At 41.1% G+C, this 27,415-nt stretch overlaps 1 protein-coding gene across 6 annotated transcripts in view; it reads right to left on the reverse strand.

Annotated features, from left to right (window-relative positions):
* The window catches only part of LOC140427991 (zinc finger and BTB domain-containing protein 20-like), a 502,007-nt gene that overhangs the window by 465,525 nt on the left and 9,067 nt on the right, over window positions 1–27,415 (reverse strand). The window contains exon 2 of one of the 6 annotated variants that reach the window (XM_072513921.1): window positions 14,029–14,149. The exons of the other annotated variants lie outside the window; for them this stretch is intronic. The gene's annotated coding sequence lies outside the window, so the exon portion shown is untranslated. The remainder of the gene's footprint in view (window positions 1–14,028; window positions 14,150–27,415) is intronic. 6 annotated transcript variants of the gene reach the window in all.

The following is a 27,415-nucleotide window of genomic DNA, read 5'->3' on the forward strand; positions in this document are numbered from 1 at the left end:
CTCCACCAAGTGGGTCTCGTAGCCTTGAGTCATGCTGGGGTTTTTTTTAAGTGCCTTTCGTCTGCAGCGTACTCCTTTAGTTTGAAACATTTAATTCAAATTAATAGCTAATTCTTTAGCACAAAATATGATATGATTTGTATACTACACTCGTGTTTCCTATGCTCTAAATCCTCATCAGGTCCTCTCAGGGTAGGCTTTTTCCAAGCAAGGGGAAACATGCTTGTTTGCGTGTGAAGAGTTAAAACGCTGAAACTGGCATTGGGCTGGGATTCTACTCTCCTCTGGGTAGGATTGAAGGCGAGAAGGGAAGAACCTTGCATGTCAGGTAAGTAATTAAGGTACTTAAAAAGCCAATTAACTATTGCTTCAACCCCCAGTTGTGGATTTCCAGCCAGGGCATCTGTATCCTGACGTGTTCGCAACTCACTCGTGTCCCTAAGTAAATACACAGTGGAAAGCACTTCTTCAGTTAAACTGTAGATCTGGAAGGTTTGATCAGTGAAACCCAAGAATCATGGCTAGGTGAGAGGCTTCTGTGCAAAGCACTTCTTCTCCGAGGGAATGCCATCACTGCTAGACAGGTGATTGCCGACTTGATGGAGGCCATTTAATCTCTGTTGTACTTTACCCACCTTCAGTTGCACTTTCCTGCCAACCTTCATCATGGTTTGGGAGCAATATATGCACCTGCACCTTGCACCTCGCACGTCCAATGTGTTAAGAGAAAAATCAACATCACAGCCAACAGCATCAGCATCGGAGAACAACAGCAGCAGCAGCACTAACTGTCTTCTCCACAGCTGAATCCCCTTCTACAGGGCAAAAGCGATGGACACCGAGATCCATCGGAAAAGAGGCAAGATTCCCAACAGAGGATCGACTGGCAGAAGGTCAGATCTATCAACATGTCTGAGCATATGTGCCTCAGTAGGGGTTTGGTTCTTAGGTTCTTAAGTTCTTTTCACTGTTGAAACCTACAGTCTCCTGGAATAAGACCTCCTTCCCAATGGAGCAAATGGGAATATTTTGCCAAGAGCCGACAGGATGCCTGTCACTGGAGGAAACCAGGGAGCATCCGTCCCCACATCTCGTCTCCAATCTAGTGGCTGCTACAGCCTCAAAAATGCAAGCGCTGGCGAACGATTATAACCCATTTTGTGGTCTCTTCAATTAGAAATCCTTCCTTTTTCCGAGTGGACATGCCATCCTGCCTACCCTCTCTGGTTAGGGAACCCGGGTGGTCGGGTGCTAATGCCATAGCGTGGAAAAGAGCCTCAGCAAAGGCTACTCCTTCACATTCCAGGTTGTCAACCCCAAATTATCTTCCTCCACCCAAACTTAAAAACCATGCATTTATGCCCCATTAAAAGCCATTCAAATAACGGTAGCATTGTGGATAGGACAATTGCTTCACAGCTCCTGGGTCCCAGGTTCGATTCCGGCTTGGGCCACTGTCTGTGTGGAGTCTGCACATCCTCCCCATGTGTGCGTGGGTTTCCTCCGGGTGCTCCTGTTTCCTCCCACAGCCCAAAGATGTGCAGGTTAGGTGGATTGGCCATGATAAATTGCCCTTAGTGTCCAAAATTGCCCTTAGTATTGCCCTGGGGTTACTGGGTTATGGGGATAGGGTGGAGGTGTTGACCTTGGGTAGGGTGCTCTTTCCAAGAGCCGGTGCAGACTCGACGGGCCGATTGGCCTCCTTCTGCACTGTAAATTCTATGATAATCTATGATGATAATCCCTGTCCACAAACATAATAAACCTTACATTTTCAATAAATCAGATTTTCAACCCTTGGTTGAATCATCAGGTAAATACTTTGATCCACAATTGTGCTCTCCACATTAGTTTCCTTTTAATACCTGTTCAAAGAATCATAGAATTTACAGGACAGAAGGCCATTCGGCCCATCGAATCTGCACCGGCCCTTGGAAAGAGCACCCTTCTCAAGCCCACACCTCCACCCTATCCTCGTAACCACACCCCACCTTTTTGGACAAAGGGCAATTTAGCACGGCCAATCCACCTAACCTGCACATCTTTGGACTGTGGGAGGAAACCCAAGCAGACACGGGAAGAAGTGCAGACTCCGCACAGACCCAAGCCGCGAATCGAACCTGGGACCCTGGAGCTGTGAGGCAACTGTGCTAACCACTGTGCTACCGTTCTACCCATCTCTTCAACCCCACTAATTTCACTCTGCCTCAGTTTTATAAAATCAGTTTTGTCCGTCAATTTACCCTCTCCAGATATGTGACACTGCAGGTAAGAAAGAACCCTGGAGAATACTAAATCCAAACTTGGACTAAACCCGGATTGTAATTTTGCATTCCCACAGGAAACACACAATTACAAAGACAGAAATAGGTCATTGGGTTTAACACAAAAGCAAATAGTTCCAAAAACCTTTTATTCACCATTTCCTCACCCACCCATCTGTGTATAAAGAAGCTTCTCCTGCTCTCTACGGAAAGCTCTTGCATTTAATCATGTACACATGATTAATCTACCACTAGAAGCATAACTTCTATCATATTACTCCGTAATCTGTGTTGTTTTAATATTACCAATCCTCAGCCAATTTAATTCACTCCACGTGATATTAAGAAACAGCTGAGCGCATAAATACAGCCAAAGCTGTGGGCCCTCACAACATCCTGGCTCTGAAGCTGAAGCCTTCTGCTCCAGAACTAGCCATGCCCCTTTAGCCGAGCTGTCGCAATAGAACTAAAACACTAGCATCCGCCACAAAAAGTGAAAAATTGCAAAAACAGGACAAGTCCCATCAGTCTACTTTTAATCCTCAGCAATGGAGTGGAAGATTTTGTTAACAGCGCCATGAACAGAGAGCACTCGCTAGTGCTCAGTTTGGGTTCTGCCAGGACTACCTGGCTCCAGGTGTCATTCTAGCCTCGATTCAAACATGGAACAAAAGAGCTGAATTCTGGTGTAAGAGAGACAGCCCTTGTTATAAAATTAGTTTTGACCAAATGTGAACATCAAAGGGTCCTAGTAATATCAAAGTTACTGGAAATTATGGGGAAAACTGTCCCGTGATTGGAGTCACATCTAGCACAAAGGAAGATGGTTATAGCTGTTGATTGTATAAATTAAAAAGTCTAGACAGGTGGAGGCACTAACTGGATGCTACTTGTGCAGATATAAAGAGACCCTACAAGAATGTAGCTCAGTGGTAGAGCATGTGCGCTTTGCATGTATGAGTTCCTAGGTGCAATCCCCAACATCTCCACTCTTTTCAGACTGTTGTGCTGTTGTTGCCCCGATAAGCTAGTTAATTTGATTATTAATGCACTTGTTTATTTGGTGTGCTAAAACGAGACGCTAGGGATGGTGGGTTATAGAGTTAGGAGCTGTGCATTTGTAATGTCTCACTTTCTGAATGAATCTAAAATAGAGTAAAGATTGACTTCTGGTCTCCTCCTTCACCAACTGACTGTAAGAAGCTTTACATTTGGAGGTCAATCATCCCTGTCCCAAAACTTTGAAGCAGGAGCTCCTCAAGGACGTTTGCGAGGTCCAACTACTTTCAGTTGCTTCATCAAATGACCTTCCCTCAATCATAAAGTCAGAATTGGGGATCTTTGCCGATCATTGCAATGTCCAGCTTTATTCACAAACCCTCTGATAGTAAAACAGTCCATGTCCATAGAGGCAACACCTGGGCAACTTCCAGGCTTGAGTTAATACGTGGTAACATTTGTGCCACACAAGTTCCAGGCAATGACAATCTCCACATTAAGAGAGAATTTAATGATCTCCCCAACATTCAATGGTAGGGGAGGCCATTCAAGTGGGGGGAGGGGGGTGGGGGGTGGGGGGAGAAGAAAAGACATGTAGTCGCAACAAGGATAGTATAGTTAGGGGCAAAGAGACAGTTCTCTGCAACCAAGATCACGCATCCAGAAGGTTGAGTTACCTACCTGGGGTGTCCGGGATATCTCATCTGAGCTGCAGAGGAACTTGGAGTGGGAGGGCAAAGATCCAGTTGTCGGGGTCCACGTAGATACCAATGACATAGGTAGAACAAGGACAGATGTTCTGCTGAAGGATTATGATCAGATAGGGACTAACTTAAAAAGCAGAACCAAAAAGGTAATAATCTCCGGATTACTACCTGAGCCATGAGCTAATTGGCACAGGGTCAATAAGATTAAAGAGGTAAATGTGTGGCTCAAAGGATGGTGTGGGAGAAATGGGTTTGAATTCATGGGATAACAGCACAAGTACTGGGGAAGGAGGGAGCTGTTCCAATAGAACGTTCTTCACGTGAATCATACTGGGACCAGAGTCCTGGCGAATCGCATAACCAGGGCAGTAGATAGGGCTTTAAACTAAATAGTGGGGGGAGGTTTCATTTGTATGGAAAATTAGAAAATCAAAGTTAAACAAGAAGGTGGGAGAGCAGGTTAATGATGAGGACTTTAAACTAGTTAAAGGGACTGAGGGCTTAGGAGAGGTTAGTAAAGTTTCCAGAACAAGCAATAGAACAGAGAGTATGGAAAGTGGCAGGAATCTAACTTCAGGTACAGCAGATAAGGGGACAAATATGAGAAAGGGGGCGGTCCACGCAGAACTGAGGGTGTTGTATCCAAATGCATACAGTATACGAAACAAGGTAAACGGGCTTGCGGCGTACATTGAAATTGGCGGGTGCGATGTTGTGGGCATCACAGAGACGTGGCTGCAGGGGGTTCAGGGCTGGGATCTGAATATCCAAGGATATGTGTCCTGTCAAAAGGACAGGCAGATGGGCAAAGGGGGCAGGCTTGCATTGTTAGTAAGAAATTTAATTAAATCGACAGCAAGAAGCGATATAGGATAAGAAGTAGAATCTTTGGGTAGGGTTGAGGAATCACAAAGGAAAAAAGACCCTGAAGGGAGAATGTAGAGGCCCCCTAGCAGTAGAAAATATATCAGGAGATAGAAAAGGCACACAAGAAAGGCAATATTACAATAATCATGGGGGGAGTTCAATATGCAGGTGGACTGTGAACACCAGGACGGTAGCGGATCCCAAGAAAAGGAATTTGTAGAATCTCTAAGAGATGGTTTTTTGGAGTAGCTTGTGGTAGAATCCACTGGGGAAGTCAATTTTGGATTTGGTGATGTGTAATAAAGCATACCTGATTAGGGAACATAAGGTGAAGAAACCCTCAAGAGAGCAGTGACCACAATATGATAGAATTTACCGTGCAGTTTGAGAGAGAGCTGGAAACAGATGTAACGGTATCACAATTGAATAAAGGTAGCTACAAAGGGAGGAGCTGGCCAGAGTTGACAGGAAGGCGAGTCTAGCAGGGAAGACAGTGTAACAGCAATAGTAGGATTTCTCGGAGGTTATTCCAGAGGCACAACAGAAATTGTTCCCAATGAAAAGGAAACATGCTAAGGGGAGAACGAGATAGCCATGGTTAACAAAGGAAGTCAGGGAAAGCATAAAAGCAAAAGAAAAAACAAACAATGTGTCCAGGATTAGTGGGAAGCCAGTGGATTGGGACGCTTTTAAAAACAAGCAGAGGGCACCTAAAAAAGCAATAATTGGGGAGATGAAATATGACTGTAAGCTAGCTAGTAATATAAAAGAAATTGCAGAGTTGGAAGGATTATGGTGCACAGTGCTGCAAAGGCTCAATGCCTCGACCTCATGTGCGAGGCGGAGGTTGATTCAGTTGAAGGTGGTGTATAGGACGCACTTAGTGAGGGCAAGGTGAGCCGGCTATTTGAGGGGGTGGAGGATAATTGCGAGCAGTGTGTGAGGGGCCCAGCCCATCATGTTCTGGTCCTGCCCGAAGTTGGAGGAATATTGGGGGTCATTTTCAGCACCATGTCTGAGGTTCTGCATGTGGAGTTGGAACCAGTTCCCCTGGAGGCCATATTTGCGGTGTCAGACCTGCCAGAGCTGCAGTCATGAGCGAGGCAGACATTTTAGCCTTTGCCTCGTTGATTGCTCACAGGCGCATTCTGTTGGGGTGGAGGTTAGCTTCACCCCCCCCACCCCCAGTGCCTCGGCATGGCTGGGGGATGGTGGCACGGTCGAACAGTGGTTAGCACTGTTGCTTCACAGCGCCAGGGACCCGGGTTCAATTCCCGGGTTGGGTCACGGTCAGTGTGGTGTCTGCATATTCTCCCCATGTCTGCTAGACCTGCTGAGATTTTCCAGCATTTTCTCTTTGGCAAGGATTGGCTGACTAGCAGAAGGCAGAGAGTGGGGGATAAAGGGGTCTTTTCCAGGATGGCAGCCGGTGACTAGTGATGTTCTGCAGAGGTCAGTGTTGGAACCACAACTATTCATGATATACATTAATGATCTAGAAGAAGGAACGGAGGGCATTGTTGCAAGGTTTGCAGTGGATACAAAGATATGTACAGGGACAGTCAGTGTTGAGGAAGCGGGGAGGCTGCAGAAGGACATGCACAGGCTAGGAGAGGACAAAGAAGTGGCAGATGGAATACAACGTGGAAAAGTGTGAGGTTATGCAGTTTGGTAGGAAGAATAGAGGCATAGTCTATTTTCTAAATGGGAAAAGGCTTCAGAAATCTGAAGCATAAAGGGACTTGGGAGTCCTAGTTCAGGATTCTCTTAAGTTTAACATCAGGTTCAGTTGGCAGTTAGGAAAGCAAAGGCAACGTTAGCATTAGTTTGGAGAGGGCTAGAATAGAAGAGCAGGGATGCACTGCTGAGGCCGCATAAGTCAAACCCCATTTGGAATATTGTGAGCAGTTTTGGGCCCCATATCCAAGAAAGGATGTGCTGGCCTTGGTGGGGGTCCAAAGGAGGTTCACAAAAATGATCACGGGAATGAGTGACTTGTCATATGAGGTGCAATTGAGGAATCTGGGTCTGTACTCGATGGAGTTTAGAAGGATGAGGGGGGATCTCATTGAAACTTACAGAATACTGGGAGGCCTAGAGGCCCGAGTGGTCATGGAAAAAATGTTTCCACTGGTAGGAGAGACTCAGACTGAAGTGTTGATATTTAAAACTGAGATGAGGACTTTCTTCAGCCAGAGGGTGGTGAAACTGTGGAATTTGCCACAGAAGGCTGTGCAAGCCAAGCTCAGTCTTATCTATCTTTAAGACTGAGATAGATAGGTTCTTGATTAATAAGAGGATCTGGAGGAGGCATGAGAACCGACAGTTTGGAGTTTGCACATTCTTCCCGTGTCTGCGTGAGTTTCCTCCGGGTGCTCCGGTTTCCTCCCACAGTCCAAAGATGTGCAGGTTAGGTGGATCGGCCATGCTAAATTGCCCAAAGATGTATAGGTTAGGTTAAGGGGTTATTGGGATAGGGAAGAAATATGGGTTTGAGTGCAGCCCTCTTTCAAAGGATCGGTGCAGACTGGATGGATCTAATGGCCTTTTTCTGCATTGTAGGGATTCTCTGATCGGATGGCACAGCGGACTTGGTGGGCCGAATGGCCTAATTCTGCTGCACATCTTATGGTTTTATGTTCCCAATGCCTATTATACTTTTACCCAGCATAAAAATCACCCATTTATTGATTCATTTAGTTCTACAACAGAAAAGGAGGTCATCTGCTTCTTCAGCCTGCAGCAGTTCTCTGAAAATGATGTCCATTTATTCCAATTTCCCTACCCTTTACCATTCCTCCCCTCCACCCCCAAATATTCATACACTGAGGCTACTGTGGATTTTGCTTACAGAAGAATTACATAGCATTTACAGCATAGAGAAAGGCCATTTGGCCTGATCACTTCCATGCTTTATGCTCCTCCTCCCATCATCCCTCATCTAGCAACAAAACCCTCTATATCATCCCCCTTCAAATGTTGTGTTCCCTCCACTTAAATATATTTATACTATTCGCTTCAACCACTGCCTGTGGTAAAAAGTTCCACAATTTTGCCACTCTGGATAGTTTTTTCCCCTGAATTCCCTATTTGATTTCTTGGTACCTGTCTTATTTTGAAGGCCTCTAGTTTGCTCATCCCCATAAGTGTAAATATTCTTTCTGTATACTCCATTTTTCATAATTTTGAAGGTGTCTGTTTGGACATCCCGAAGTCATCCCTTTATAAGAAAAAGGAATACCACTCTGGTCATCTTTTCCTGATATGTAAACCCATGTATTTCTGGTACATCCTTGTAAATCCTTTTTTAGCACCCTCTCCATTGCTTCGAAAACGGTCTTTCATAATATGTTGATCAAAATTGTAGCCGAGGTGTGGTCAGAAGAACTTAAAAAATATTGAGAAGGAGTGGACCACTCAGCCCCTTGAACTTGTTCTGCCATTCAGTATGATTTAGCTGCCTTCTGCCTAAACTCCACTTTCCTTCCCATATCGCTCATTCTCCCAAGAGACCAAAATTCTATCTATGTCAGATTTAAATATCCTCAACAATGGAGCATCCAGAACCCTTTGGGGTAGGCAATTCCAAAGATTCACAACCCTTTAAGAGAAGAAAACTCTCATCTCTGTTCAAGCTGATCGATCCCTTGTCCTTACTGTGCCCCCCGTGTCCTAGATTCCCCAATAGGGGAAGCAACCTCTCAAGTGTTTACCCTGTAAAGCCCCTTCTGAATCTTGCATATTTCAAAGAGGTCACCTCTGATTCTTCTAAATTCTAGAGAATGTTGACCCAATTTACTCAGCCTTGCATCACTGGACAAGAGTCTCGTCCCAGGAAGCAATCTAGTGAATCTTTGATGTACTACATCCAATGCAAGTATATCCTTTCTTCATTCAGGAGACCTATACTATGGAGAAAAAATATATCCCAGCAAACTCAGTAACAAATCGAGTTAACAACATGACTCCAATGAACTCTGCATTATCAAGTTCTTTACATGGTGCTTATAGAATTTTATCCTTATAGAATTTTAAATCACACTGAACGGTAGAAAAGTAAATCAGATCTTCATCGTCAGATAGATCCAAATCAAAGAACTACTTTTGGTAACAACACAGCAGGAGACTATTTTGCTCATCATGTCCATGCTGATTCCTGCTTGAATAGAGAGGCCGCAAACAAGATGGGCTGAAACCTGACTGTTAGCTCAAAGCAAATGTGGGATAGAATGATAACTGACACCCAGATCTATAAACAGTTTTTAATGAGGACTCAACTACATTGCCAGGCTGTTGTGAGTAGACATATTCAAGTTTTATTTGCAGCTCAGGGTAGCATTCAAACGCGGTCAATTATCATTTGAACTGGCCCTGTCCATTAGTGCAGTAATGAATCAGTTTTTCCCCACCTACATCTCTGCTCAATGAATATTCTGAATTTTGATCATTGAGCACTGTTGAAATAGAGAAGTCTGTGATACGATCATCCCACAGCTGAAGGAAATCATTTACAGGTAAGCACATAAGGAAATTAAAATGTAAGCAGGAATTAATATGTACTCGATGAAAATGTTTTTAGAAAGACCAAATACCTTTTTCCTAACTCTGAAGAATGGAAAAGTAAACTAAGACATAAAATCCTGTGAAGTAAATAAATACCCTGTATCTGCTTAATGTATCTTTAAATTCTTTGCTAGAGAAAGCCATTCAGCCTAAAAGCTCACATTCCTCCACATGAATTATTAATGCATACACATGACAATATATGTTCTATTTTTATCATGCCTAAATCATCCAAAAACCTCAGACTGTAAAAGGAGTTTGCTTCAGCTTTTGGGAAACTGGGTTAAATCCAATCATACATTCTCATTAACCTCCTTTCTTTTCCTTAGGACTGTAGCAAAGTTTTCGTGCTTCAAATTGTTGCTAATTTAATTCTGCTTCAATGCTCATGTCAGATTGGAGTTCTGAAGCTTTGGTTGCATACACAATTCCTGTTTATCCAGCTATGTTCCCTCGCTCTGGCACTGAACACACTGACATTCGAAGACTCTTAAGCATTTGCATGGAATGATCCTTTCCAAGCATCAAAGACCCCTTGTTCTCATGCTGTGACTAAAGGTTATTTAAAAATTTCTAAGTTCAGATGCTCAGGAGTATATTTGTTCTTTCGCACAGGACTTTCTATCGTGGGCAGGTGAAAAAATATATATTGCTCGAGTTTAAATATTTAGTGAATTAAGCTACGCTCATATACACCGTCTACATTTTTTATATTTTCAGAAATCATACTTCATAGGCTGAATAATTTGGCCCCTGTAATAAATTACAATTTGAAAATGTTGGCCTTTTAGAGAATACATTGTTGAACAAATGCACTTTTAGTACACATTTTATAACTAGTCAACAAGAGACCAACATTACGTTTTGAGGAGAATTTGAAGATGGGATAAGAGGTAGTAAGGTACAGTTGAAAGCTCTGGCACCAACAGTAAGCAGAGGAAGTATAATAGACAATTGTCAAAAGAATGGAAATTCATACTAGCACTTAAGGTTGGGGAACAATCCAGTCAAAAGGGTGGAACATGGTCGCGGAACGATTTAGAAACAAAGCTAAGAATTTTAAAGTTGATGCGTTGGACGATAAGGGATCAATGGAGGCAAATGTAATTGAAATGCAGTACCTAATTTAGCTTTAAATAAAGTAGTAGAATTCTAAATGAGTTGGAGTCTAACCAAGCTGAACTTCGGAAGCTCACGGAAAGAGGACTGGAGAAATCAAACTCAGGAACTAGCAACGGCAGAGATAGTTTTGATAGAAATTAATGCATAGATTTACGGTGAGTCGTAGAAGGATTAAAGGGGCATGAGGAAAAGTTTTTTCACGCAGTGGGTGGCGAGCGTCTGGAATTCACTGCCCTAATTGGTGATTGAGGCAGAAACACTCAATTAATTTAAAAGTGCCTGGGTTTGCACATGAAGTGCTGTAAACTGTGAGGCTTCAGACTAATGCTTTAAAAAGTGGGATTAAAATGAGCAGCTGGTTGCTTCTTTTCTCATTTATGGCTGGTGCAGACATGATGGGCTGAATGGCATCTTTCTCTGTCACTGGTTCCAAAGATAGGGGCATAATTTATCATGGCACTTTAGATTCAGAGTTCTAAACTAAATCCAGATATAAACAGATCATCAACTTTATACAAAATAGAATGGTTAGGAAAGATAATTGAATCAGCACAAGTTTTTGACAAGAGCTGAACCTAATTGTGTTTCAGTTGAACTGGAGAAGATATTGGCTGATGAGGTCAGGTATTCAGCTTCACAGCTTATCAATAATGGAGTCAACAGGCACTGGCAAACTAGTAAAGGATGCTATTGGCAGTAGTTAATTGGTTACAAATGTCGTCCCCAAGGTCCACTAGGTTTATGAGGTATAGGACATACTTAAAAGCATGGAACCTTGGGACATACCAGAAGTCTTGTCTGAAGTTAGATATTGGGGCGAGCAGGAATGGAACTATAAGAGTGTTATGGAGGTTAACCACAAGATACTTGTGTGACAGTATCAAAAGTAACAGGGAGGCCAAGCATGATGTGAAGGCATAAACACTCGTGGTCCCAATGATGTTGGATATTACTAATAATCAGTGTTATAGAAAACTGGAAAGGAAACTGAAGGAATTGAATAAAGGTGCAAAGTTGCGTTGTAATAATGTGCTTTTTGATACCTTCATGTGAAACAATTTTAAATCTATTGGCCATGCTAAGTTGCCCTTTGTGTCCAAAGATGTGTAGGTTAGGTGGGGTTACAGGGATAGGGCGGGGAAGTGGGACTGGATAGGGTGCTCTTTCAGAGAGTTGGTGTAGTCTTGATGGGCTGAATAGCCTCTTCCTGCACTGCAGGAATTCTATGGTTCTATCTTCAAACAATTAATCAGATTTAGCAAGAGAATGTCAATACAGATCTGCAATAACTTACAGCTGTGCTACATGAACTGTGTCAATATTCAGGTAATGGAATGTGGCTGTACATGAAGCTTAAGCCATAACAGGCCCATGTCCCACTCCACAACATACTGTATTCAAAAAGCTTTTTCGTGGTCAGTTTTTTTCCAGGTTATACCAGCTCTTTGAAGAGGATCAGTTTTTAAAAATCGGTTTTATTTTTAACGTTGGCTTCAATGATATTCCAGTAGTAATAACATTGCAAACTAGTCATTATCTGGTAAACTGATTTTCTTTGTCACACCATAAACTTTCCCCCACCCCTATTTTGACAGATGTTTAATACAGATGAAATGTAAACTTCAGAGGTGATCGAATGATGACAGCAAAACAGCACAGAACTCGTCAGTGAGTTGAAAGCTCAAATCCCAGCTTTCATAATCAAACTAATTGAGTGGACTTTAGAAATGGATCAGCTTGACCAATAAAGGGGAAACTAAGTGCAGCTATCCCAGTAAACTATCACACTGAATCACACCTATTGCAACTGACTCCAGCAGCTACAAAGAAGTACCACACCATGCTCTTGAAGGGTGAGAAATAAGAGGTGCTGTCCATTAAATGATTTTTTTTCATCCAATATAGAGTTTACTACTAAAATTTAAATTATTCAAACATTGAGCTTTTTAATATAAAAAGATCAGGATTATAGAAAGTAATTCCTTCATTGATTGCTAAATTAATTTATAAAACAGTTTGTTCATTAACTTACAACCCCAAGCCTTATATTTTAGGAAGCAAAATGCATCATTTGTGAGACTGTTGTTTATCATATTTGTGCTATGATTTTTGAAGAATTTAAAATTTACAATCTGTAGTGATGGAGCTGAAACACTACTAATTATAAATTGGAGATACAGGTTTTACATAACTGCTGCAAACAGCAAAACGTAACCATGGCAGCCAGTAATTATGGTAAATTTATCAACAAGAAATTACTAATGCCTACTAGGAATATCACTGCTCCCTTAGTACCTGTAATGAGCATTCAAGCCATTGTCTGCTTAATATTGGCTCAAGTGCAAGTAAGGCAGGAAACCATCAGCATAATTTGAACTCCAGGAATTTGAACTGATATTTTGTATACAGTTGGCAATTTTGTATATTTACATTATGAAGCCTTTGTGTCTACAATATGAATTTTCCATGTAAATAATCTACTGTTTTTAAGCAAGCAATGTTCTAACAAAAGTCTGTAAATTTTATTTATGAAATCATTCCACAACGGTAATGGGTCATGGGGTTCGAAGATATACAATATCCATGAAACGTCTTTGAAGTAATTAATGTTGCAGTGCCCATTTGTGTTCAAATGAAATATGTTATTCAAAACAGCTGACTTCCTGTGATGCTAGATAATCTTTTATCTGGAAATTGGCTGCATTTAGTCACTAATATTGTCTATCCCTTTAATGGCATGGCTGAGTTGGGTCTAAAATAGGTGCACTAAAATCTATTAGAGATTAATTATTGTTGCTGGATGTTTTGCTAGCTGGATGTTTTGCTAGATTGGTAACTGCTTGGATCCTCTCAAAGTTGTCTCACAACTTCTTTGGTCTTCAATTCTGCATTTTGAGCACATGCAAAGTACATCATTTTCTTGGATACATCAGTAGTATTTAGCTAGCCAAAAGCCAAATTGTTTCTCCAGTCGCAAGCAAATCAGTGTGATTCTTTTTCTATATTACTTGAAGCTGAAAGGACCAATATTTTTAAAAATCCAGATAAAATTTTATGGGCATTTTGGAAAACTGTCTGTACATGAGAAAGACACAAGCAAATGAATGCAAAAGAGAAAAACAACACTTAATTACTTATTGCAGTTTTAGTTGGTTTTTGAGTTATAAGCACTTCATAGCTTAGTACAACTTTTATTCAAGTTAAGAGACTGCATGACAGTGAGACTAAATTATGGGGCAAACAGGCAGAACAATACAATTCCAGAAACCCATCACAAAACACGTAATTTAATGCCTACAGAAACCTTTAAATAAAGTTATGAACTCTTTCCTGAGCGTGATGAATATGGGGACAAAAATAAAAGATTCTAGTTAAATAAGACCACATTTTACAGTTAACATGAGCAAACAAAATTGCTAAATATATGTGTCTTTGAGTATCTTATACTTTAACATGAAAGGCTTGCAGACTGTGGTTGTAATGACAGAAAAACTGTTAATGCTCACCATCATTACTATGTAAAACTGACAGCAACGTTTGGCATCTGTACGTAGAGCCGTTAAAAACAGAAATCCAGAAGCTGCTTTCAGCGATACCCAGCTCCTCCACAGGGTCTGCTGTTACAGTCTTTACAGATGAAAACAACACAATTACTGGACTTCAACTACTTACAAACTACTCTTGCTGTAAAAAAATATCATGTTCAGTCAGGGGTAACAGTTTTTAAATTGTGTATAAAGTCATAATTACAATCTGAAAAATGAATTTTATTATTGTGGTATCTCATTTGCTCAGAATATTTGAAATGAGACTTAAAGAAAAATCATATTCCATTTTTCAAAGTTTATTTTATAATATTCAAGCTTCTCCTTTAATCCATGAGCACACCCCCCAGCTTTCTTATTCTTATACAATGATCTAAATGTGAAATTTATTCCCTGATTTTTACTTATAGCTTTTAACAATTCTTCGTGTTGATTGGCTAATCAACCTCCCGGTTGCTGAATGCCACAGATTCTCTATTGATAGGACAAAATTTAAAGTGATGTTGTAGGGCAGCACAGTGGTAAGCATTGCTTTCTCAAGGCGCCGAGGTCCCAGGTTCGATCCTGGCTCTGGGTCACTGTCCGTGTGGAGTTTGCACATTCTCCCCGTGTTTGCGTGAGTTTCGTCCCCACAACCCAAAAAGATGTGCAGGGTAGGTGGATTGGCCATGCTAAATTGCCCCTTAATTGGAAAAATGAATTGTGCACACTAAATTTATTTTTAAAAAGTGATGTTGTAATTGAACAAAATCTGTACTCTGGAGTCCATTAAATCTTTGTGGACAGTTTTTGTTAGACAAGCGGTGAGTTTAGTTTACTGCAGTTTTCCAAAGAATTTGAAAATTTGTGTAGAACTAATTTTTCAGGTACCTTTTTAGGTTTAATTTTAATGCATCATTCAAAGAGAGGGATAAAGAGACTCAATCTCAAATAGGTGTCCTCTTAGTAAATTAATTGAATTTGAAGGTTTCTCAAACAGATAATATTTTTGATGACCATTACCTGTGTTTAAGAGTTAGATTCCAAGCTGTAGCAATGTTCTACTCCCAACTTATGTCAACTGACCATCTCCAAAATACTCACTGTCCCAAGTATTAACTTTTAAGAAAGAGTTGTTGCCTCTGAAATATGTACCCCAAATAGTCATTAACACCATAAAACCCACTCTTACCTACTTGCTAACTTCCCTAATTACGTATTGGGAGTTCATATACTCTAGCCACCAGTAGGCACAACCCACTGCCCCATCCCTAAATACCCATTATCCTTCCACTAACCTATCCTCTTAATTTCTCAATCCTCTCGCTACACTTATTTCTTAAGTACCCAGTTATCCCCAAATCCTCACTATATTTCTCCCTAATCAACTCATTTCCTCTCCCCCACCCATCAACAATTCTTATTTTGCCAGTCCCCATATTGTTCTCCACCTTTCAAATCTAACACTCCTCTATCAAATTACTCCCACCAAAGAAAGAACTACTTCCTTGAACAAATGCCCTCTGTCTTTGTGAACACTAATACAGACATTTAACTAGTGATACATTAAAAGTCACAACGCAATGCAAACCCTCATAGTTTCAAAGATGCAAAATCACCTTAAAGATAATGAAACAATGTCAGTTACTTACTACTGTTGTGTATCTGACCTGGAACCAAGTCAAATAGGATGTGACAATTTGCTATGTTTGGTTTACTGACCAAACATAAAGTGACTTGAATTTATGTTTCCTCAATAACTGGACTTTGTTGCCTTAAAGGAACACATCTTTACCTTAACTGAATATGTTATTCATTATGTGATATACAATTTCTGGTCTTATAAAATATGATGCAACTTTATTATGCCAAGTGTCTCAGGATTTATTGACTATCTGACCTATTGAATATTTCAACATATCCCAGTTTTGCCTCAGGAGTTAATCAACTTGAATTATAAAATTATACATCTGACATGTATCTTTTAATTGTTACATTTCAAGTTCCCATTCATATCCACATGATGCTCCCAAAAAATGGTATAAAAGTTGCAATGGCAATTGTCACTCCTGAGAAATTTTGACCAATTCTCACTAAAAGGATTTGGAAATTATTTATATTTAAATAAGTTCACAATGGTTTGAAAGCCTGCGAGACACCTGGACATCACGCCTGATCCACATTTGTGGAAACCAGTGCTAAACATTGCCTGGTTGAGGTCTTGCACAATATACCTGCAGTCACTGGGACTAAGATAGGTTTACGGGTTTGATTCGGCCGAAATGTTTCAGGTCAGGTTTCGGGCACATTTGGTGGGGTGTTTCCCGGCAGCTGCAGTGCCAAGATTGACCCCACTATGCAACAGCACTCTGATATTTTCTTCGGGCTTCGAGGAGTTTCTCCCCGTCGAGGATACACTTCCGGACTGGGAGCGGAGACGCATGCAGGACTGGCTCCTCGCAGATTGGGGTGACATTTTGAATGGCTGCCCCAATCTTTACACACCCGCCCCCTTTCAGGATCCCTTCACCTTATCAAACTCCCCTCTTCTCGCCTTTCATGGGCAAGGTCACCCTAGGCCCTAGGCCCTGATCCCCTGGCAGTGCCAACCTGGCACCCAGGCACTGTCAACCTGGCATGGCTGGTTGGCACTGCCAGGGTGCCCAGGTGCCACCACCAGGGTGCCAGGGGGAGTGCCTGGGTACTACCCTGCCCTGTACCTGATCACCCTGGGGTTTCTAACAGCCTGCGAGACACCTGGACATCACGCCTGATCCACATTTGTGGAAACCAGTGCTAAACATTGCCTGGTTGAGGTCTTGCAGGTGTGGCCGTTGACTCCCGGGCATCGGGTTCAAACGGCATCCAGGCAGCGAGGGAGTGATCCAAACTTTGCCGGGTGTACAGAGTTGGGTGACTCGTGGTCTGCCCGGTACGAACTCTGATTTGGGCTCTCAAAGGATTCACCCAGCGAGCCCAACATGGTGACTGAATCGTGCACTATATGTCAATAAATCTAGGAATTAATGTGTACATATGATCAGGAACACAGTTAATCTACCACAAATGAAAAATGGAGGAAATCAGAATTGAAAACAGGAAATGCTTGATGTACTCAACAAGTCAGTTAGTGGAAAGAGAAACACAGTTAACATTTTAGATGGAAGGCTGTTGATTCAAAACATTCAATCTATTTCTCTCTTCACAGATGTTGCTTGCCCTACTGAGTTACATATCCTCCTTCAAGCTCCCCACAACATCTACAATTTTCACTCGTATGACTCTTTCATTCAAACCGAAGATTGGAGGTTTACAAGATTCCATGCTTGGTAGCAGGAAGATAGCCAATTTTATTGACCGGCTTCTAGATGCACTGCTGAATGGGAAAGAAGTTGGAACAGCCCCCACTACTTCCTCCAATCAATGATAACAAAAAACAGACAAAGTAACAATGGATTTAATGCAGTCAGAATCTGCTGCAAAAAAAAGCAACAAAAGCTTTGGCAGTTTATTACAAGGGCTATTTGTTGGTCAGATTCAAGAGGAATTAAAAGCAATCATATTTCAGCTGATTAACAGGGACAGGGGACTAACAGGGACAGGGTAGCCTGATTTATTATTCTAGAGGAGGACTTTTAAGTCAAGTGAAACTTCTCAATGCATTTGTGTTAAATATTGCTGTATAATAACCAAGTCTTAACCTTTTGATAATATTTAATACATTTATTATGAAGAAAGCTTCCATGGCATCGTGTTGGCTGAAAAACACAGATGAGTCTGCTATCTCTGCCATGGACATGTCTCTAGCAGAGACATTCTTGATAAGGTTATACCAACCATCTGAGGAAAAAGGTTAAATACAGGTTCTCGAGGGGGGAGGGGCAAAATCACTTTGGAAAGGAAAGAAAAATTATTTTTTTCAAGTGATCCAGGCCGGCCAGTCTTCTTCAGCGGGAAGAATAAGAGAGCTTCCTCGCACCTCACTTAGCTCAAGAAGGCAGAGAACAAATGAAGAGGGCTGCAAACAGAACAGACAAGAAACAGCTGCAGAAATTTACTTCATCTGTCTGTTCACCCACCAGGATGGATAAACCTTTCTCAATTGTGCTTTTCCTGTCTATTTAACTTACGCAACATATTTTTAAACTGTTGCTTAATAAGCCACTTTAAGGGCAGCACAGTGGTGCAGTGGGTAGCACTGCAGCTTCACGACACCGAGGTCCCAGGTTCGATCCCAGCTCTGGGTCACTGTCTGTGTAGAGTTTGCATATTCTCCTCGTGTTTGCGTGGGTTTCATCCCCACAACCCAAAGATATGCAGGGTAGGTGTATTGGCCACTCTAAATTGCCCCTTAATTGGATACTCTAAATTTATAAAGGAAAAAAAATAAGCCACTTTAAAACCACTAATGAGTTAACCCCCTTTTTTATAACGGACCAGAATCTTGTAGGTCAGTCGATATAAAAATTTTACGTCTGTAAAATAAAGCAATTTAACAATTCATATCATATGCAACATGATCAGTCATTCCACTTAAATATTGGGTAAGTGCTTGTGAAAACACGTGAAATACAGAAAATCTAGTTCAGATCACAAGGGGTGCTATTAGATATTGGGTAATGAAATCACGCTCCTGAACTTAAAGATGCAAGGACCATTTACAGAAGTGGACAAGGCAGTTGAACCAGGCAAGATATCTAAATTGGAGCTAAAATTTGTAACAGCAGTAAAGCGACAATATCTATAATCTGAGACCTTAAGAATAATGCTAAGAAAAAGGAGGAAGTAAATCTGGGTTGATAGATCAATAAACCAGTCGACCACATTTTAATCAAGTTCATTTTACATTTTGGTGAAGACATTTTGGTAATATACAAAGACCACCAATAATTGAAAAGATTTTAATTGCACAACAATAATTCCCGTTTTCACAACAGTGGAGCAGCGCAAACTATCAACAATTTGTGCCAAAGGTGTTCACACTAGTACTGCTGCACACATTAAATTGACTGCAATTTTGGCAGCAAATTCTGTTTTTCAATAGCTTCTTGAATGATAAACGTAGCACAGTTAATGACATTTTTGTACAATTTATGTCAATTAGGTTGGGAGGTAATCAGAAGCATAGGTTGATGTACACAACAGTACTCTGCCAGCTGGAGGTATACATTGGTTATGCCTTTGTATAGCATTCTCCAGATTTTAAAGATGTAGGAGCTGTAAAAGCTAACTCGATTGTAAATCCAAATATTTTGGATCTAAAAATATTCCATCAGTCAGTGCAATAAGTTTGGGGGGGGGGGGGGGGGGGAGAAGAGAGAGAGAGAGAGAGAGAGGAGCGAGGAGAAATATGGACCCCGCAATTGCACTCAGAAACTGTGAATTATATAGGAATTCCCGTAGTATCGAACAAAACAATTCCATACTTAGCTTAAAAGAACTGCCCATAGATGTAATTCTTCCAAGGAAAGATCCTAGCTCAAGTGCAAAGTAGAATATCCAATATGAGGCATTATTGTATAGGAAATGGTGTATGATCCACAATCATGCTCAAAAATATTGATGATTGATACCCCATTTTGACCGCACAAAAAAACATTAAAGTGGTAAAATTTAATTTAAATGATTGAACGGCGGAACGGGCTAAATGGCCCGAATGACAGTCCTTCTCCTATTTTTAATGATCTTATCTTATAATTCTGATACAGAACTAAACAAGTTGCATATAATTAAAGATTCACAATAACAAAGCAATGATTAACTTTTCATTCCAGGTTGTACAGTTGTGCAAGTGAAAACTTTTCAGGTTTTCTTTTATTGCTTCAGATTCGTTCCACTGACACCGGGAACTTGTCTCTCTAGTTTAGCACCTGATTCACACAGAAATCCAGTGGGTATAATTTGAGTTCAGCAAATTAATCTGCATCAGCAGGCACAATAGATCAAATTAATTTATTACTCGGTGTTGCATTGTTTACACACAAATACTCACAATGAAAATGTGCATTTCAGCTGCAGCACAGGTGCAAAATATTTAACAACTATATTGAATTAAACATCAGAGCTGTACAAGAAACTGGATGGTGCCCAGGGTCTAAAGCGTTGCTACAGATGTCCAGCCTATTCCATTGCTTCAGCTTTGTAGATGGTGGAACAACTTTGAGTTCAGGGCACGGGCTATTTGTCACAATGTAGATAGCGTTTCCTGTCGAGAGTATTTTTAATCGCTGGTCCAGCTCAGCTTCCGGTCAATGGTACGCTCCAAGAAGCTAAATATTCAGAGAGGGCTCATTGTTGTTTCTGCCAGTTAAGATCGTGGGAAGATAGCAGGACTTTCTCATTATCAGGCATTTGCATCGGAGGTAACATACATGCCATATATCAGCACAATTTTGGATGCTTTCCACTGTGGGCTGGCAAAGCGATTTAATCTTGAAAAGAATTGTGAATGAAACTGAACACTAAACTGTCATCAAAGAATCCCACTCAACATTTTAAGATAAAGCAAATCTTACTGACTAACATGGTTGGACTGAGGGACACTTCCATGAAGAACCCATGCAGTGATGAGAACAGAATAGCAATAAAATAATCTCCTGGGAGAAACTGGCATGTGGGTGGAGAGGGTGAGGAAGAGGCTGATGAATAATATTTACTGATTACTTACGAGATCATTTGTAGAAAACAGCCACTACAAAAGGGTGTTTAGGGACAGTCTGCCAAATTTATGATTTTTGGCATAATCGAGCCTCTGTTGGGCGGCATAATGGTTAGCACCGCTGCCTCACAGCTCCAGGTATCAGGGTTCAATTCCAACCTCAGTGCACCTTTCTCCCAGTGTCTGCGTGAGTTTCCTCCGGGGGCTCTGGTTTCCTCTCACAGTCCAAGGATGCGAAGATTAGGTGGAGTGGCCATTAGATGGGGTTGCAGGGATAGGGCGGGAAGGGTCAGTGCAGACCCGATAAGCCAAATGACCTCATTCTGTACTGTAGGGATTCTATGATGTCCTATTGGTCTCCAACAATTATAACTATATTCCTTTCTGTCAGTTAAGATACCAGCAAGTGAAGTGGTTTCCTCTTTCATGCCCCACTGATCTCATAGAAATTACAATAGTAGGCCATTTGACCCCTTTAGCCTACGTCTCCAGTCAATAGGATCATGACTGACCCGATTGTGGCCTTGCCTTCATTATCTTCCCTGCTCCCATGCTCGACTTCCTTGTCAATCAAAAACATGTCTAATTCAGTCATATATGTTCAATGACACAGATTCCACTCCTCTCTGGGCAAGAGAATACCAAAGTCGACAAACCTCAAGAGGAAAAAAAATCCTCATATCCATCATAGATGGAGGAGACCTCTTACTTTTAACTGTATCCCTGAGTTCTAGATTTCCCAAGGGGAAACATCCTCCCAGGATTCACCCTATCAAGCCCTCAGATTCTTATATGCTTCAATCAGATCACCTCTCATTCATCTAAATTTCAATGAGCATAAGCTTAACCCGCTCAACCTTTCCTCATTAGACATCCCCTTCATCACAAGAATCAGCTGAGCAAACCTTGGAACTGCTTCCAATAAAAGTATATCCTTCTTTAAGTAAGGAGAACAAAATTGGACGTGGTACTCCAGATATGATCTCAATAAGGCCCTGTAAAGCTATAGCAGCACTTTCCTACTTTTAGACTGCATTCCCCTTTCAACAAAGGCCAACAGTCCATTTGCTTTCTCAATCTTGCTCTACCTTCATGAAAACAATTTTGTAATTTATGTACCAAGACACCCAGTTACCCTTGTACCACAGATTTCTGTAATCTTTCTCCATTCAAATGATGTTGTTTTTCTATTCTTTCTGCTAAAGTGGACAAGCTCATATTTTCTCACATTACCGGTCATCTGCCAAATTTTTGCCCAGTTCTTACCCTATCTATAACCCTTTGCAGATTTTTCGATCCTGCTCCCAACTTGCTTTCCCACCTTTGTATTGTCAGCAAATTTAGCTACTATTCATCAAAGTCATTAATATTATTGTAAATAGTTATGGGCCCCAGCACTAACTCCTGTCATACTCCACTAGTTACTGTTTCCCAAGCTGAAAAGAAACATTTATCCCGGCCATCTGTTTCTTGTTAGCTATCCAATCCTCAATTTTCGGCCTTTTGGCTGAGATGAGCGCGAGGTCGGGTGTGGTGTCTGGATCTGGTCTGTGTCTCTCTTGTGGGGACCATGAATTGGATTCAATTTGAATTTGGGTTGGTTTTTGGAACGGGCGGGGAGCTGGCTTGGGGGTTTGCCCCTGTCTACACTCGGAGCTCTGGCTTTATAACTCTGATAAAGTAATAAAAAATGTTATCCCACAACAGCATGAGCTCTTGTGTGGTGACCTTTTATATCACAACTTATCAAATGGCCTATTGGAAATCCAAATACATCAAGTGATTCCCCATTATCCACCCTGCGTGTTACTTCCTCAAAAGAATGCCAATAAGCTAGTAAAACATGATTTCCCACTCAAAATAATTTTGACCGTCTGATATGATTTTCTAAATGTCCTATTATCTCCTTAATAATGGATTCAAGCAGGGTGGCATGGTAGCACAGTGGTTAGCACAGTTGTTTAATAGCTCCAGGGTCCCAGGTTCGATTCCCAGCTTGGATCGCTGTCTACGCGGAGTCTGCACGTTCTCCCGGTGTCACCGTGGGTTTCCTCCAGGTGCTCCAGTTTCCTCCCACAGACCAAAGATGTGTAGGTTAAGTTGATTGGCCATGCTAAATTGCCCTTGGTGTCCAAAAAGGTTAGGTGAGGTTACTGGGTTATGGGGATAGGCAGTAGGCGTGAGTTTAAGTAGGGTGCTCTTTCCAAGGTCCTGTGCAGACTCGATGGGCTGAATGGCCTACTTCTGCACTGTAAATTCAACGATTATATGATTTCCCTATAACAGATGTTAGGCTAACTGCACTAGTTTCCTACTTTCTTCTTTCCTCCTTTCTTGAATAGAGTTATTATCTCAGTTTTGCCAGTGGCGTTTGATGTAATTTCTACTTGGTCATAGGCTGCCTCAATGTCAAGAAAAGCCAAATTCATCTCTCCTTTGGTATCCAGCTCACATATCCATGTTTGAATGAAGCAATTTAGAGGTTTGTAGCCATGTGGCTTTGGCACAAACCAACCCAAGTACCTGATATTATTGGTGAGTAAGTGCTCATCAATGGTAGATGTTGTCAATGGTGTCATCACTTTATTGATGATTTGGAGGAAACAAATAAAATAAAATAAAATATTAATTGGTTAACTTAGATTTATCCTGCTATTAGTGGACGAACATAGCTGGGCAATCTTCCGCATTATGGGGGTGACCCAAGTCTCACAGCTAGATTGGACCAGCTTAGTTGGGAGTACCTATCTCAGGTGTCCAGAACTTCAGCCTGTTGTCAGAGGTTTATAGCCTTTGCTGTGTCCACAGCACACCTAGCTTCTTCTTAATGCCATGTGGAGTAGACACTGGTATATGAGAACGCAGCAGGGTAGGATAATTCACTCTGCACTTCTGCCTGAAAATGCATCAGCTGGGTTTCTTATACTCAAGTACATGGTTGGTGAGGAGAAGGTTAAGAGACTCTGCCACCTTTTAGTTGCCTGGTTACCTACACTCTGGTGGATATGGTAAGACACCGGTTTTTATCCAACTTGCTATTCGTGCAGCCACTTAACTACCTATAAATTTCTGCTTTTGATGCTTAGCATTATGGTAGGCTGGTCTAGTACTTTCATTGAATTGATGCCTCATTCTAAAGTATGTATGGCCCGGCTCCTGCCATGCATCATTGCACTCTTTAAGATTGTTTTTCTGGCCTGAAAGAAGTGAGGGATGGGTTGGTCCATAATTTTATAAATTGTGGAAATATAAATGCAGTTAATCACAGCCAATCATGCCTCATTGATGGCTTAGTTTTTGTTAGCTAAATCCATCTGTCCCAATGAGCACAATATTTTTTTTTTTCACAAAGCACAAAGATATCCTCACTGTGAAGATGAGACTTTGGAATCACACAAATTATGTAGTAGTTGTTATTATCAATGCTAGTGTGAAACAACATGTCAGTAATAGATAGGCTAGTGAGAAAGAATTAAGGTAGGTTATTTTCTCATCTTGAGTCCTTTAAATTGTTGATGACAGCTCAGTCCTTCAGGACTTGGCCTGTTGAGACTATTACCAAGTCAATTTTAGTGGTCAAATATTTTACTCAGAGCAGCTTATATATGTGGTTTTCTTTGGAGCTTCTTCCAAATTATGCTCAGTTTAGAGGATTATCAATTTATAAATTGAGGTGGAAGGTAGGTGATGATCATCAAAAGGTTTTCTCAACATTGTTTGACCTGAAGCCACAAGACTTAATCGGGCCCAAAGTTGATGTTGGTGATTTCCAGGCCTAAACACACTGAACTATATAGCACTGTGCCACCACCTCAGGTGGGTGTATCTTGCTGTGAAACAGGATGTTAGCAGACATGATTCTGCAAGTACAAAGTGAAACAGTTTTCGTCCCTAGCCATTAAAGAGAATTTTACATGGTCAACTTGGTTTAGACTCCCCAAATCTTGCTCTAGTACGCTGCCTGGGTCAATTAATAGTTCTGTTTTTAAATCTTTTTTTAAAACCTGTTCGCACAGGAAAAAGCATAGGTCATTTGGCCTCTCAATCCTTTTGTGACATTCAGTTATACCTTACCTTTAATCACTTGCCTTTGCTTCTTTTCCTTTGATACCTTCACCTATTTTAATTGACCAACACAGACGTTTTGGGAGAACTGTCCCAGATTTCCACTGCACTTTTGTATAAAAAGGTTCTCGATTTCCTTCCTAAATAGCCTAGCTCTATTTTTATTGGTCCCTACCAGAGGAAATTGTCTCTCTGCATCTAGCTTTAAAAGCCCTTTATTATTTAAATACCACCTTGATTAGATCACCCTCAACTTTTAAACTCAATGGAATAAAAGCCTTATGCAAGCAACCAGTTCTCAATGTAATCCTCCAAGCCCTGATGATTACAAGACAACTTCAGAGAGCATGGAGAAGCTACCACGTAGTATGGGACTGATTTGTGTGGTGTACTCTACCCCTAAACGTTAGTGAGACAGCTGGGTTAGGGTTAGAGTTGACAACAAACAAACTTGCAAACATTATAGATTTATTGAATTTAATTTTAAAACTTTGAACTCAACCTCTGAATTGTTAGTTCAGTGCAATAAGTACCAGATTGTATCTTTTCTTTCTGTCTGTCTCTCTAACATGAATTTCATTTTGTTCTTGGACATTGTCCTTTTTTAAAAAACTAAACTTTTCATGCCACTTAAAAAAATATAAATATATTCACCCCCCCTCCCCCCCAAGGATTCTTCTGCAAGGCAGCTTTCCGAAGAGACAGGGAAGACCGAACAATCTATTCCTTGATCCAGCCTTTCACTAGATCTTTGCCCTAGTGTTGCAGAAATCACCTCACCCAACAGCTATCATGTGCTATTTTGTTAGAATTTCATTGTAGAATCAATATTGCATAAAAACAATTACTGCACAATGACATTTTAAAATGATGTAAGAGATTTCTTAACCCATTTGGCCACCAGCTTAATCAAAAATTAGATCATAAAGCAAAATACTACAGATGTTGGAAATTTAAAACCACGAGCAACACTGAGCAAGTCAGGCAGCATTTATCGAGAGAGCAGACAGGCTTTTTGGGAATGTACCTTCCTCAGAACATCCTACCTGTTCTTTTCAGATGCTGCCTGACAAGCTAAAGGTGGTTTAGTGCTCAAAAGCTTTTGTCTTTAGAAGCAGCAAAGGAACAGGAGGATGTGCAAGGCAGAGGGATCTGGGTGTCCTTGTATGCGAATCACAAGAATTTAGCACACCAGTACAGCAAGTAATTAGGAATGCAAGTGGAGCGATTGTCTTTATTGCAAGGGGTGTGGAGTATCAAATAGGGAGTCTTGCTACAACCGTGGAGGGCATTGGTGAGACCACACCTAGTGTAGTACTGCATACAGTTTAGGTTTCTTTATTTAAGGAGAGATTATCTTGCAATTGGAAGCAGTTCATAATAGATTCACTAAATTGATTGCCTTTTGAGAAAAGGTTGAGCCTGTACTCATTGGAGTTTAAAAGAATGCGAGATGCCCTTATTGAAACATTCAAGATTCGGAGGGGAACAGACGCTGAGAGGATGTTTCCCCTCATGGGGAAACTATAACGAGGGAACTGAGTTTCAAAATAAGGGCTCTCCCATTGAAGATGGAGAGGATGAAGAATGTCTTCTCTTTGAGGGTCATAACCTTTGGAATTACTTGGTCAAAGTAAAACAGCATCAACAATCAGAATGGAGGAAATGGATAAAATCAAAAGCAAAGTGAGGGTCTAGAAATCTGTCAATGAGAAACTGCTAATGTCTTCTGAACCCAATTCTGAATGATTTGTTAAAATAATCTACTGGTAGATAAGATAAAATTACTCAAAACACTTTTAGAAAATTAATTCAACAAGATTAAAATTGCTAAAGTCCAAAATAGGATTTTTGAAAATTCAAAAATTGCATGCATCATAATAACAGAATATCTTTATTGGATGGGATCATTCAATGCTTCCTTAAAGTTTTATTTATTTCAGGCCTGTACCTCGCTTAAAAGCCTGGCTGAGAGTTGGATATTTTTCTACAGAACAGCTGGACAATTACCAAACTGGAGTACAACATGAACATCCAACCTTCAAGTTACCACCGAGACAAGTCTGATGCCTAACTATCTAATATGGGGAAAGGCCCGACAGAGCAAATGAAGCCGAGACAGGTCAGGGAGAAGGTGAACAGATGGAAATATAATGCAGGCGGTGACTAGATTTTCCTAAAAGAACCAAGGACCATTCTCCTGGGCTCCTACCCGCCAAAGTCTTTTCCCAGTTCAAAAATTCCATTTCCACACCACGCCATGCCTCCAAACAAGTCTGCACCCCATCAAGCTCAAATTCACTCTGTCACCACGGACCCCAGATTTCTGCTCACCTCCATTTCGCAGAACTCTCTTCTCAAACTCCAACTGCAATCTTGGTACTTCCTGGCACTACCCAACACACTCCCAAACCGGGGATCCTCTCAGTGTTTTCCATTCCAGTAATATCCATAATGTTCCACACATAGGAAATTCCCTCTGCAATGCTTCCAGTTTCTTGGTCATAACACCCCATTCTCATGAAATCTCCAAGCCATCATCAGGAATGTCCTGGAAGATCCAGTATATTCAAAGTATTCCATCATTTCCTACTTCTTACTTTAATGCTTTGTTGTTAACATGGCTCATCACTGATTCACCTGATC

This window comes from Scyliorhinus torazame, chromosome 8 (genome assembly GCF_047496885.1).
Source record: "Scyliorhinus torazame isolate Kashiwa2021f chromosome 8, sScyTor2.1, whole genome shotgun sequence".
In the NCBI taxonomy this organism is placed as follows: Eukaryota; Metazoa; Chordata; class Chondrichthyes; order Carcharhiniformes; family Scyliorhinidae; genus Scyliorhinus; species Scyliorhinus torazame.